Below are 12,580 nucleotides of genomic sequence, written 5' to 3' on the forward strand. Positions count from 1 at the left end.
ACAGCTGACGGGTTGTGCTCAAGGGACCGAGGGACGCACAGGCAGTGCCGGGGATGCTGCGCCGTTTTGGGGACTGTGAGACAACAGCCAGCCGGGGAGGGTGCCCGGAGCCCTCCGAGAGGATTCCTAAAGTGGGAAAATAAAAATAAAAAATTCCCCGGAGCATTAGGCATCCCGTGGCCATTCCTCAGTGACTGTTTCTTGATTCTTCTTTTGATTCCAAAATAAACTCCAGCCTGAAAGGATAGAATCTACAGGACGACTTGCGTTCTATTCCTGCCTCAGCCACTATCTGTTTGTGTGATCTTGGGCCAGTTACTTTCCCTCTCTGGGTCTCGGGGATTAAAGCTGGTCCTTTCACCTGGTCTTTGCAGTTCACATTCCAGCGCGCTGTGGCCAAAAAAATGCTGGACCTTAGGGATGACTCGGTGGAAACTGGAGCTGTTCGCCATGTGCAGGGGTGCGTGGGTGCTGCGCCCACCCTGCTTTTGCCCCGCACCCCAGCGTTTGTGTGCGCAGGAAGGCTCTCGGGTGTCCTGGGGAGAACCCAGCCCAGCCGCATCCCTGGGCAGTGCACTTGGGAGTGAGGACATGCACGTGGTTGGAGGCACTTGAATTCCTTCCTAAGATCTCTGCTCCCCCGGGCCCAAGTCACCGGAAGGGGCGCCCAGCCTTGGGTCTACTAGCTCAGCCCAGCAGCTCCACTCCACCTTCACCAGGCAGCTGGTGATTCTCAGGCACAGCCATGCCTGCCCCTACGAGGAAACCTTCGCTGGCTCCCCACTGCCCCAGGAATAACATCCAGGCTCCTCAGAATGGCAGAGAAGGCCTGCTTCCACCTACCCCAACCTGCCTCTCCAACTCTTTTGCCCTGTCACCTTAATGTAGAGCTTTGTGTTTTTAAAAGTAGGGGCACCTGGATTCAAATCTCCCGAGTCTTCCTGTTCCTGGCTTTATGATGTTTAGGCAAGTTACCACACATCACTAAACCTTGATTTCCACACCATTAAAATGGGGGTGGTAGCACCCATTCCATAGGACTGTGTGAGAAATTAAATGAATTACTTAGCATGGTTCCTAGAACGTGGTAATACACTCTGATAGGCCTTAAGTGCCTGTCCTTATTATTATAACAATTCTCAGCCTCATTTGGCTACCACCTCCTACTTCCTGAAGCTCAGCACTCTTTCCCAACACTGTCTCCATACCTGGAAAGCCCTTCCCTGTCCCTCTTCTTCACCCAGTAGGCTCCTACACATTCTTTCAAGCCCTATTCAAAAGCATTGCCTGTGAAGACATTTCCCTCCTTCCCACTTCCTTCCTCCTCTCTCTGCTTGTCAGCACTGTATCCCAGGGGCCATGCTTACTGTCACTTATGGTGGAACAGCCAGCATTACACACCTCTCGGTAGGATGCAGTAGACTACACGACTCCATCTAATTTTGCTCCTGCCAAAAATATTGAGCCTGAACCTAATCAGGTCTTCAGAGCTGGCTTCAGTTTACAAGAATTTCAGGGGGTAGAGGAACACGTCATGTAACCCACAGAGAAGCAATCAGGCAAGTCCAGAATGTGGGACAGTTTGTAAGGCAACTGGTGTGATTTCTTCTTAAAAGTCAACATTGTGAAAACAAAACAAAAGCAAATGCACTGGAGAAGGAGGTTCTAGATTCAAAGAGATCCTAGAGTCTAACAAGTAAATGTAAGATGTGATTTTTTTTTTTTTTTGCGGTACGCGCGCCTCTCACTGTTGTGGCCTCTCCCATTGTGGAGCACAGGCTCCGGACTCGCAGGCTCAGCGGCGATGGCTCACGGGCCCAGCCGCTTCGCGACATGTGGGATCTTCCTGGACTGGGGCACGAACCTGTGTCCCCTGCATCGGCAGGCGGACTCTCAACCACTGTGCCACCAGGGAAGCCCAAGGTGTGATTCTTGATTGTATCTTGGCTTGTTTTCTTTTTAAAAAAGCTATAAAGACTAAGTTTTTAGACAGTGGGGGAAATCTGACTATGAAGTGCGTATTAGATGATATAAGGAAATTATTAATTTTGTGAGGTGTGGTAAGTGTATTGTGGTTATGGAGGAGAATCCTTATTTTTTGGAAATGCATGCTTAAGTGTTTAGGGATGAAGTGTTAGAGTATCTGCACTAAACTTTAAAATAGTTCAGCCACAAATTTAACATATAGTAAGATGAAGTAAATGTGGTAAAATGTTGATAGTTGTTGAATCTATGCGATTATATGTAGGTATTCATTTTATAATTCTTCCTACTTTCCAGTATGTTTCAACATTTTCAGAATAAAAAGGTCTTTTTATTTATTTATTTAAAGTTTTCCTTCTCCAGGGCTCCCACAGCAAGTTTTTAGACCTTTATTAAAGAACAAATCACAATATGTGGAGGCGACATATGCCAGTGAGACTTGCCATTCAGATTACAGATTACGAACTCCTGGCAGTAGGATCCAAAGTCTGGATCAACTTTATTTCTCACAGTGCCAAGTTCATAATAAATACTCAATAAACATTTGTTCAATGAATGAAGACTTTACTCGTGCTACAGTGCATTGTCCATCAATAAACTTACTTGGTAATCTCCAGAATGAAAATGATAATGACAAAATTTAATCAAGCACTTACTATGTGCCAGGCTTGGTGCTAAGTCCCTAACATGCATTATCTCATGTAACCCTCACAGCAGTTGGAAAAATATTGATCCCATTTTACACGTGAGGAAACTGATACACAGAGAGGTGAAGAAACTTGCCCCTAAGATCACTCAGTAATGGCAGAAGCATGTGGTGCTAACCATTACACTATGTTGCCTTGTCCCTCTCTGGCACAATCCTACTGGCACAGGTAATTATGTAGGTATGTGTTTTAGTACCTACATCTGCTGAACTAGGAGCCCTTCAAAGGCAGAGGAAAGAAAACATGTCTACACAAAAACTTGTATACAAATATTAATAACAGCATTATTGAGAATAGTCAAGGAATGAAAACAGCCCAAATGTACATCAACTTGATGAATGGCCCAGTGGTAAAGAATCCACCTTCCAATGCAAGGGATGAGACTTTGATACCTGGTCAGGGAACTAAGATCCCACATGCTGCGGGGCAACTAAACCTGTGCACCACAACTACTGAGCCCGCGTGCCTTCGAGTCCACATGCCACAACTAGAGAGAGAAAACCCGAACGACCACAACTGGAGAGAAGCCCAAGCGAAGCGCCACAACGAAGAGACCGCACTCTGTAATGAAAGATCCTGCGTGCTGCAACTAAGACCCGACGCAGCCAAAATAAATAAATAAATAATTTTTAAAAAGAAACCCATCTCAAAAGAGCACATAGTATATGATTCCATTTAAATGAAATGTCCAGAATAAGCAAATCCATAGAGATAGAAAGTAGAGTAGTGGTTGATTAGGGCTAAGGGGTTGAAGGATTGGGAGGTGATAGCTAAAGGGTCCAAGAATTCTTTCTGAGGTGATAAAAATATTCTACGATTGATTGTGGTGAAGGTGCACACTCAATATATCAAAAACAATTGAATTTACAATTTAAATGGGTGAATTGTATTGTGTGAGAATTGTATCTCAATAAAACTGGAAAAAAAAGCAGAGGAAATATCTTATGCACCAGTGAATCTGCCAAGCTAGTTGAGTGAAAAAAGAATGAATGAATGAATGAATGGCTGTTTCCATTGCAAATGACAAAAATCTACCGTATTTCCGAAGTCTAAAATGAATTTCCTTGACAGCCTTACAGGCATGCTCACTCTTAGCTCCCAGGAACTCCATTATATACTAAGAAACCTGATAATTCAAAAAATAATTCCTGAGGTTGCCAGTGCTACTCCAGAAGAAAAGAGAAATGCACAGATGATTTCTTTCAGATACAAACGGTGGGATTGCTGAACAAGGAGATGCCAGGATGTTCTGTCTGGGAAGGGTCGTGGAGATCTCACTGTGATCTGTTTCTACTTGGCAAACCTAGATTCATTTATTTGGACTCATCTGACTATTCCTGTGTTTTTTTTCTCCTTGCCCTGGTCATTCAGAAGGATGGTTGTAAATGAAAGCTCCAGGATAAAATACTTTATGAGGTTCTGTGGAAATAATAGGGAAGGACCCAAACACTTCAGTGGGTGTCCGTCAACTGGCAGGGAAGTTTGCTTGTTCAAAATGTTGGTTCGGGCCTCATTCCTGGAAGATTCAGATTCAGTTCAACTAGGGTGGGGCCATAGAAACTGCGTTTTAAGTAAAGCATCTGCGGTGTCCTTGATACAGGGGAAGCCTGGCCATATGAGAAACACTGACCTAAATAAAGCATAGACAGGAGGAACTGAAATGTGTACATTATCTCAGGCAGAAAAATGGGTTTGCTGAGGGATCTTAGAGATCATGGAATTTAAAGGTTTTCATGCTGTGCCCCCTGGAACTCCTAAGGACTCCATGGAGCACTTGGAGGGGCTGTTGAGTTGGTGGAGGTACAGAGGTGCAGATAGGTCTACCTCAGCACATGCCCCTTTTTCTTTTTGTTTTTTATTTATTTTTTAGAAGATGTTGGGGGTAGGAGTTTATTAATTTATTTATTTTTGCTGTATTGTGTCTTTGTTTCTGTGTGAGGGCTTTCTCTAGTTGTGGCAAGCGAGGGCCACTCTTCATAGCGGTGCACGGGCCTCTCACTATCGCGGCCTCTCCTGTTGCGGACCACAGGCTCCAGACGCGCAGGCTCAGTAGTTGTGGCTCACGGGCCTAGTTGCTCCGCGGCATGTGGGATCCTCCCAGACCAGGGCTCGAACCCGTATCCCCTGCATTAGCAGGCAGATTCTCAACCACTGCGCCACCAGGGAAGCCCCCACATGCCCCTTTTAACAGCTCTATTTCCATTTTTTTTTTCTAAACTAAGATATTGGGTTCTATTGCTTGAATGCCATTAATCATGCCCTGTCCCTCATATGCAAGTGGAAAAACTGAGGACTAGAGAGGAAAATATTTTCCCAGGGTAGCAGAGTGACAGCACGCGGATGGCAGAACCAGGGCTGCTACCAGGGCTTCACTTCCAGCCCAGGGCCCTTCCCACCAGGGAATGCCAGTTTAGACACATCTCTTCATCTCAGGGTGGCTTTCCCTCTCTGCCTGCAGCAAATCCCACAGAAGACAGCAGGGCCTAGACTAGGGTAAGAGGAATTGAGGCATCCTGCCTCCAGCACAAAATTTAGGGGGGTGCCCCAAAATTCAGAAATCAAGACAAATAATATTTTAATGCAACATATTAAAAATCAAAATTAATGCCAAAAAATTCATGATGAACAAAATACCAAAATTTTACATAAAAGTAAAATCATTAGTTCTGATTTTTCCTTTTGCCCCAAGCTTCAATATGGCTCTCTACAGCACTATTACTTATCCTGCTTTCATTTAAAGTTTTGGTATTTTGTTCATCATGGATTTGGGGCATTAATTTTGATTTTTAAAATATTATATTTGAACTTCCCTGGTTAAGAATCCGCCTGCCAATGCAGGGGACACGGGTTCGAGCACTGGTCTGGGAAGATCCCACATGCTGCGGATCAACTAATCCTGTGCGCCACCGCTACTGAGCCTGCGCTCTAGAGCCCGCGACCCACAACTACTGAAGCCCACGCGCCTAGAGCCCGTGCTCCGCAACAAGAGAAGCCACCGCGATGAGAAGCCCGCGCACCGCAACGAAGAGTAGTCCCCGCTCGCCGCAACTAGAGAATACCTGTGTGCAGCAATGAAGACCCAATGCAGCCATAAATAAATAAATAGATTGATTGATTGATTGATTTTTCTGCAGTACGCGGGCCTCTCACTGTTGGGGCCTCTCCCGTTGAGGAGCACAGGCTCCGGACGCGCAGGCTCAGCGGCCATGGCTCACGGGCCCAGCCGCTCCGCGGCATGTGGGATCTTCCCGGACCGGGGCACGAACCCGTGTCCCCTGCATCGGCAGGCGGACTCTCAACCACTGCGCCACCAGGGAAGCCCAGATTTATTTTTTTTAATAATAAAATATTGTATTCAAGTATTATTTATCTAGGTTACTAAGTTTTTTTGTGTTTCCCTTAACTTGGTGCCTGAGGCAGGTGCCTCATTTGCCTCGCCCTAATCTTGGTCCTATAGAACAGGTCTTTTGGCAGATGCTGAGTAAATGCCCCATTGTCCTCTGGGAATCCCTCCAGATCCTATCACTTTATTTGTCTGATGGAACTGATGTTTGTTTGGTCTCACTGTGACATTGCTCTTGCCACTTGACCTGCAGAGAGGTTTGTAATCTGCAGGGGATATTTGTTTTGCTGACCCAGCAACATTCTCCCCTCTCTGGCAACAGTAATTGTTAAATTGCTCCAGTTCATTCCCTCCCCATTTGTGCAGCTGACTCCAGCCCATAGCCTAGAGGTCGGCATGTGACTCAGCTCTGCCAATCAGAGGCTTGTATCCCCTGGCCACAATGATTGGTTCAGGAGTGGTCATGTGACTCAGTTACAGCCAATGAGACTCAATTCTGGAGGTCTGGTCTGAACTTCGGGAAAGGGAGACTTTCTCTTTTCTCTGGTAGCTGAGAGGACAGGATGTAAGCCACCTCGGGCAGCCACTCTGAGACACAGAAGGCTGCAAGGTGGACAGCAGCAGATAGAGGCAAGGAAGAAACGTCCTGGTGATATTGCTTGAGCTCCTGGATCCAGCTGTGCACAAGGCAATTCTACACTCTGGACTTAAGGGAAGTGTGGGCCAACTTTTGCCCAAGTCCGTTTGAGTACTGTCTCTGTCACATAGCTGATTCACTCCTTCCCTGCAGTCTGTCCAGGTTGTCCCTGGGAGATGCCTTGGAGAAGCCCAGCCCCAGACTTCCATCCTGAAGATCTTCATCCAGGTGATGGCATCCTTCATCCAAGGGCAGCCTTAGAAGGCAGAGTATTGGTAACAACAACAACTCTAGATACCATTACTGAGCAGTAGTGCCACTGTCGGGTCCTGTGGTAAATATTTACACACCTATATACTCATTTTCTCCTATAACAACTCTACAAAGTAGATTCCATTACTAACTCCAGGCTGAAATCCGGTCCATCCATCCCCAGGCCAAATGTCCCAAATCACCAACTAGAGGCAAAGGGAGGGCCCCGGTTAACCAGCAAATGAGCCTGCTTCCCACTCCATTGTGTTCCTTCGTAAATGGATAGACTTTCTAGGAGGCAGACTGTTTCTAAGAACAGCTGAGCCTGGGTATTAACAAACCCGTATCCCCACACTTTTCCGTAGCACTGTCAGCATCTTGAAGTAAAAAACCTTAGGCCAGCTTCCTTTGACCTGGGAGTGAAGCTCAGTGCCACGGCACAGCGGTGGCCTATATGAGAAAAGAATCTAAAAAAGAATGACTATATGTACATGTATAACTGAATCACTTTGCTGTACACCTGAAACTAACACAACACTGTAAATCAACTATACTCCAGTAAAATAAAAACAAAACAGAACAAACAAAAAATTAGTGGGTGGGTTGACTCACTGACCGTGGCCGTCTTCGCCATCTTTGTTCATTTATTTATTCAACAAACATTGATTGAGTGCCAGCTGTATGCCAGATCCCGTTCTCAGCACTGAGGATACAAATGTTGAACAAAACTGGGGGCAGTGTCTGCCTCCAGGGAGCTGACAGTCTTGTCAAGGAGGCATGTATTAAACAAATAATTGCACATGGAATTATTTAATTACGAGTAGGGTAAGCAATGAGAAGGAAAAGTTCAGGCTGATATGAGAGCGTGAATAGAAGCATCTTAAACGCATTGGCGGACTAACTAAGCAACTTTATTCATTTGACAGGTGTGTTGGGATTGACTGCTCAGTGCCAGGCACTGTGTTTGCTGCTGAGTGCTGGACAGAGAGGGGAACAAGGCTCAGCCCCTGCCCACAAGGATCTCGCCATGCACAACAAATACACCAGCTGACCAGCTCTCCCACCTGCAGCCTGTGAGCAGCGGCAAGTTTACAGCTTTGACATCCACTTGAAAGAACAATGCCATGCGTGCTTCCACAGGTGAACCAAATATATTTGACTAGTTCCATTGGCCTCATATTGGTCTTACTATGTCTTTCTCTGACCCTCAATGACTTTTAGTCTCAAGGGTTGGAAAAATTGGGACAAATAGTCACTGAGCTTATTGAGAATGTTTTATGATGCTCTGCAAAAATAGGGTCTTGGGTGAAAAATACACATGGTCTCATTGGGAGAAGAAGTCATCAGGAAAGGGAAGGGACTGGGGATTGAAACTCCCTGGGCCTTGTGGCTCCAGCCTGCTGAGGACAGGAGCTTGGCTTTGATGGCAGGCCTTTGGTGATATTTCTGGCTGCCTGGCCCCAAGGGTATGAACTGGAGTGTGTTCCCAGCTCGCCACGGGGAACTTTCTGGATGGCTTTATTATTCAGAGCATAAGATGCTTTGGTTCCAATAGCCGGAGACAGTCAGCGATTCTGCAGAGCTGGGTTCTCAGCAGCAGAGGTGAGCATGTGGGTGGTTTCAGACACAGGAGGTTTGGCTCAGTCCTTTTTAGAGCTAGCCTCCCGCAAAGCAGCCAGAATCACTTGGCCCCCTGGGCCCTAATCCAGGCCTGAAATGTGACAGGGTGGGGAGAAATGGGAAGGGAGTGGCCTCTGACTGTATCCCCCCTGGACTGAAGCACTTAGAGGGTGGGGAATGCAGCTGATTCTTTTCTGTATCACCCAAGCCTGATGCCCTGGGACAGGTGTCTTGTATCTCATATGTTGAGGGCTTACTATGTGCTAGGCATTAGTTCATTGAATCCTCACAACAACCCCATGTGATAAGTTCTGCTATTATTCTCATTTTATAGGTAGCTGAGGGTCAGGGTAGTGGAGGAGGATCCACAGAGATTACAAAGCTGTGCTACCCTGTCGTCTCAGCATGGCCCTCAGAGAGCAGTCAGTCAGCAGAGTGGGAGGGTGGTGAGGATTCTCTTACATGTGGCTGCTTGGGGTGGAGCCTGGAATAGAAAGCAGGTAACTCCTGGGACAAGCCTTCAACTTGGTACAGAGCCTTGACCATCCTGGCTCTAAGAAGTATGGCATTAACTATTCGGAGAATAACGTAGAATGTAGCATTTTGTCGCTTCACTAAGGCCTTACTTTATATCAATAATAATACAAGTACATAACCAATCCATTAAGGTCTTATTTCTTTTTTGTTGTTTGTTTGCGGTACACGGGGGCCTCTCACTGTTGTGGCCTCTCCCGTTGCGGAGCACAGGCTCTGGACGCGCAGGCTCAGCGGCCATGGCTCATGGGCCCAGCCGCTCCGCGACATGTGGGATCTTCCCGGACCGGGGCACGAACCCACGTCCCCTGCATCGGCAGGCGGACTCTCAACCACTGCGCCACCAGGGAAGCCCCAAGGTCTTATTTCTCTTCAGTCACTGAGGCAAGGGCTTTATGTATATCATTTCACTTAATCCTCACATCAAGCCATGAATAGGTATTATTATCCTTCTGAGGAGAGAGACATTAAATAACTTGGCCAAGGTCACAGCTAGTGAGTTACAGAGCCAGGATTCAACTTAAGAATGCGTGGCTCCAAGGTCTCCTGATTCTCTGAGCCTCAGAGACCTGACTCAATTCCTGGTTCCTCCATGAACCAACTGTGTGCCCTTGGCAAGTCGGTTAACTTTTCTGGGCCTCATTTTCCACATCTGTGAAATGGGTAGGTTGAGCTAGATGATGTGCTAGGCCCCCTCCGTCTCTGATATCTAGACTTTGAACCCCTTGAAGGATATCACTTATGTATCCCCAGCACCTAGCAGAGGGCCTGGCCCAGAGTGGGTCTAGGTCCACATCTGTTGAGCTAAATCTATCCTGATGGGGCCCCAGCTCTTAGCTCCACAAGTAGTTGCCATTTCCAAATCTCTGCATTTCATAGCCTCCCCCATCCAAAGATACCATAATTTATCCATTTTGATTGTTTTCCATTTTTCCTATTAAAAAAAAAAAGTTACTGGCCCAGGGAGGTGGGGCCCGCCGCCAGGGGGATCCGTCTGCTGTCGTTGCAAAGTGGAACCCTGTCACGCGGTCAGCCTGCCACACGGTCATTCTGCCGGCAGGCACTGTACAAATCCATGGGGAGAAAAGTCCAAGTAGTGAGGCCTCCGCTGCACCAGCCATCCTCTTCTCCCAGGCCTGGGCCCTAGTTGGCCCTCCCGCTTCCACTGCCCCGCCCTGCACAAGGGGGCTTGCGAATGGTCAGGCAGCCACCCGGATGCCTTCCTTCCTCTCCAGGCAAGATGGCGGGGTGCGAGGCTGGTGTGACTTTAGGGCAGCTGCACCTTTCTCGGCAAGATCTCAACACTTTGGATGTTACCAAGTTGACGCCACTTTCATATGAAGTTATCAGCAGACAGGCCACAATCAATATAGGGACAATTGGTCATGTAGCTCATAGGCAATCTACGGTTGTAAAAGCTGTTTCTGGAGTTCACACTGTCAGGTTCAAAAATGAACTAGAAAGAAACATTACAATCAAACTTGGCTATGCTAATGCTAAGATTTATAAACTTGACGACCCAAGTTGTCCTCGGCCAGAATGTTATAGATCCTGTGGAAGTAGTACACCTGATGAGTTTCCTACAGATATTCCAGGGACCAAAGGGAACTTCAAATTAGTCAGACATGTTTCCTTTGTTGACTGTCCTGGCCATGATATTTTGATGGCTATTGTGCTGAACGGTGCCGCAGTGATGGATGCAGGTCTCCTGTTGATAGCTGGGAACGAGTCTTGTCCTCACCCTCAGACTTTCGAATACCTGGCTGCTATAGAAATCATGAAACTGAAGCATATTTTGATTATACAAAATAAAATTGATTTGGTAAAAGAAAGCCAGGCTAAAAGAACAGTATGCACAGATCCTTGCATTTGTACAAGGTACAGTAGCAGAAGGAGCTCCTATTACTCCAATTTCTGCTCAGCTAAAATACGATATTGAAGTTGTCTGCGAGTACCTAGTAAAGAAAATTCCAGTACCCCCAAGAGACTTTACTTCAGAACCCCGACTTATTGTTGTTAGATCCTTTGATGTCAACAAACCTGGCTGTGAAGTTGATGACCTTAAGGGGGGTGTAGCTGGTGGTAGTATTCTAAAAGGAGTATTAAAGGTGGGCCAGGAGATAGAAGTCAGACCTGGTATCGTTTCCAAAGATAGTGAAGGAAAGCTCATGCGTAAACCCATCTTTTCCAAAATTGTATCGCTTTTCGCAGAGCATAATGATCTTCGGTATGCTGCTCCAGGAGGTCTTATTGGAGTGGGAACAGAAACTGGCCCCACTTTGCGCCGGGGTGACAGAATGGTGGGACAGGTACTTGGTGCAGTTGGAGCTTTACCTGAGATCTTCACAGAATTGGAAATTTCCTATTTCCGGCTTAGACAGCTTCTAGGTGCACGCACTGAAGGAGACAAGAAAGCAGCAAAAGTGCAGAAGCTGCCTAAGAATGAAGTGCTTATGGTGAACATAGGATCCCTGTCGACAGGAGGAAGAGTTAGTGCGGTCACGGCTGATTTGGGCAAAATCGTTTTGACTAATCCTGTGTGCACAGAAGTAGGAGAAAAAATTGCCCTTAGCCGAAGAGTTGAGAAACACTGGCGTTTAATTGGTTGGGGTCAAATAAGAAGAGGAGTGACAGTCAAGCCAACAGTAGGTGATGACTGAAGAATTAAATAACAGATTTGGATGAAGTCGGAATTTCTCTTAACCTAGGAGTATATTTTCAAAGCAATAGTGAGGAATTAATTTCACAGCTCATTACCTTAGGAGTAGCTGTAAGGTTATTCTCATTTTTTAGTGATGAAAAGCTAACCTCTAAAATAGGGTCTACAATAAATGTAAAAATTGGCGTAATGTTGGATTGAATCTACATTTTACCAGAAACTAATCATTCCCAAATAATGTCTAATTTATACATCAGTGCGGGTTTGAAAGGAAACTGCTACAACCAGCCTTTGCTGTAGCACACATCCCACTGAATCTGTTTGAAATAAAATTTTTCTTCTTAAAAAAAAAAAAAAAGTTCCTGTATGTCTCTCTCTTTTTACTTTCCTGCATGTCTCTTAATGGACTAAAGTATCACTTAGTGTATATCCAGATGGGGAGTTTTTGGGTCATGGCGTGTACGCAAATCCCTCTCAAAAGTTGTTGTAGGAATTTACATTCCCACCATGTGTATGAGCTACCCTTTCCCCATATCCTTCCAAAACTGAAGTTTGTCAGATTTTTAAAATTTTGTCAGTTGGCTGAGTGTGAAGTGGCATAAATATATTTTAACTTTTCATAGTGGAAAATTTCAAGTATTTACACAATAGTAGAAAGAATAGTATAACGAACTTCTACTGTACCTATTATTCACCTTCAACAATTAATAACTCCTTATCAATTTTGTTCCCTTTCTATTCTACCACCCATTATTTTTAACTGAATCCCAAATGTCATACCATTTCATCTGTAAATATTTCAGCAACATCTCTAAAAGATAAGACCTCCCCTTTTTAAACACAAC

The 12,580-nt window shown here is 45.7% G+C and overlaps 1 pseudogene; it reads left to right on the top strand.

Moving 5' to 3' along the window:
- Positions 1-10,316: 10,316 nt before the first annotated feature.
- On the top strand, positions 10,317-12,323 carry LOC114891766 (annotated as a pseudogene).
- The last annotated feature ends 257 nt before the right edge of the window (positions 12,324-12,580 follow it).

This window comes from Monodon monoceros, unplaced genomic scaffold, assembly GCF_005190385.1.
Source record: "Monodon monoceros isolate NGI ecotype Baffin Bay Population unplaced genomic scaffold, NGI_Narwhal_1 Super_Scaffold_12, whole genome shotgun sequence".
NCBI lineage: Eukaryota > Metazoa > Chordata > Mammalia > Artiodactyla > Monodontidae > Monodon > Monodon monoceros.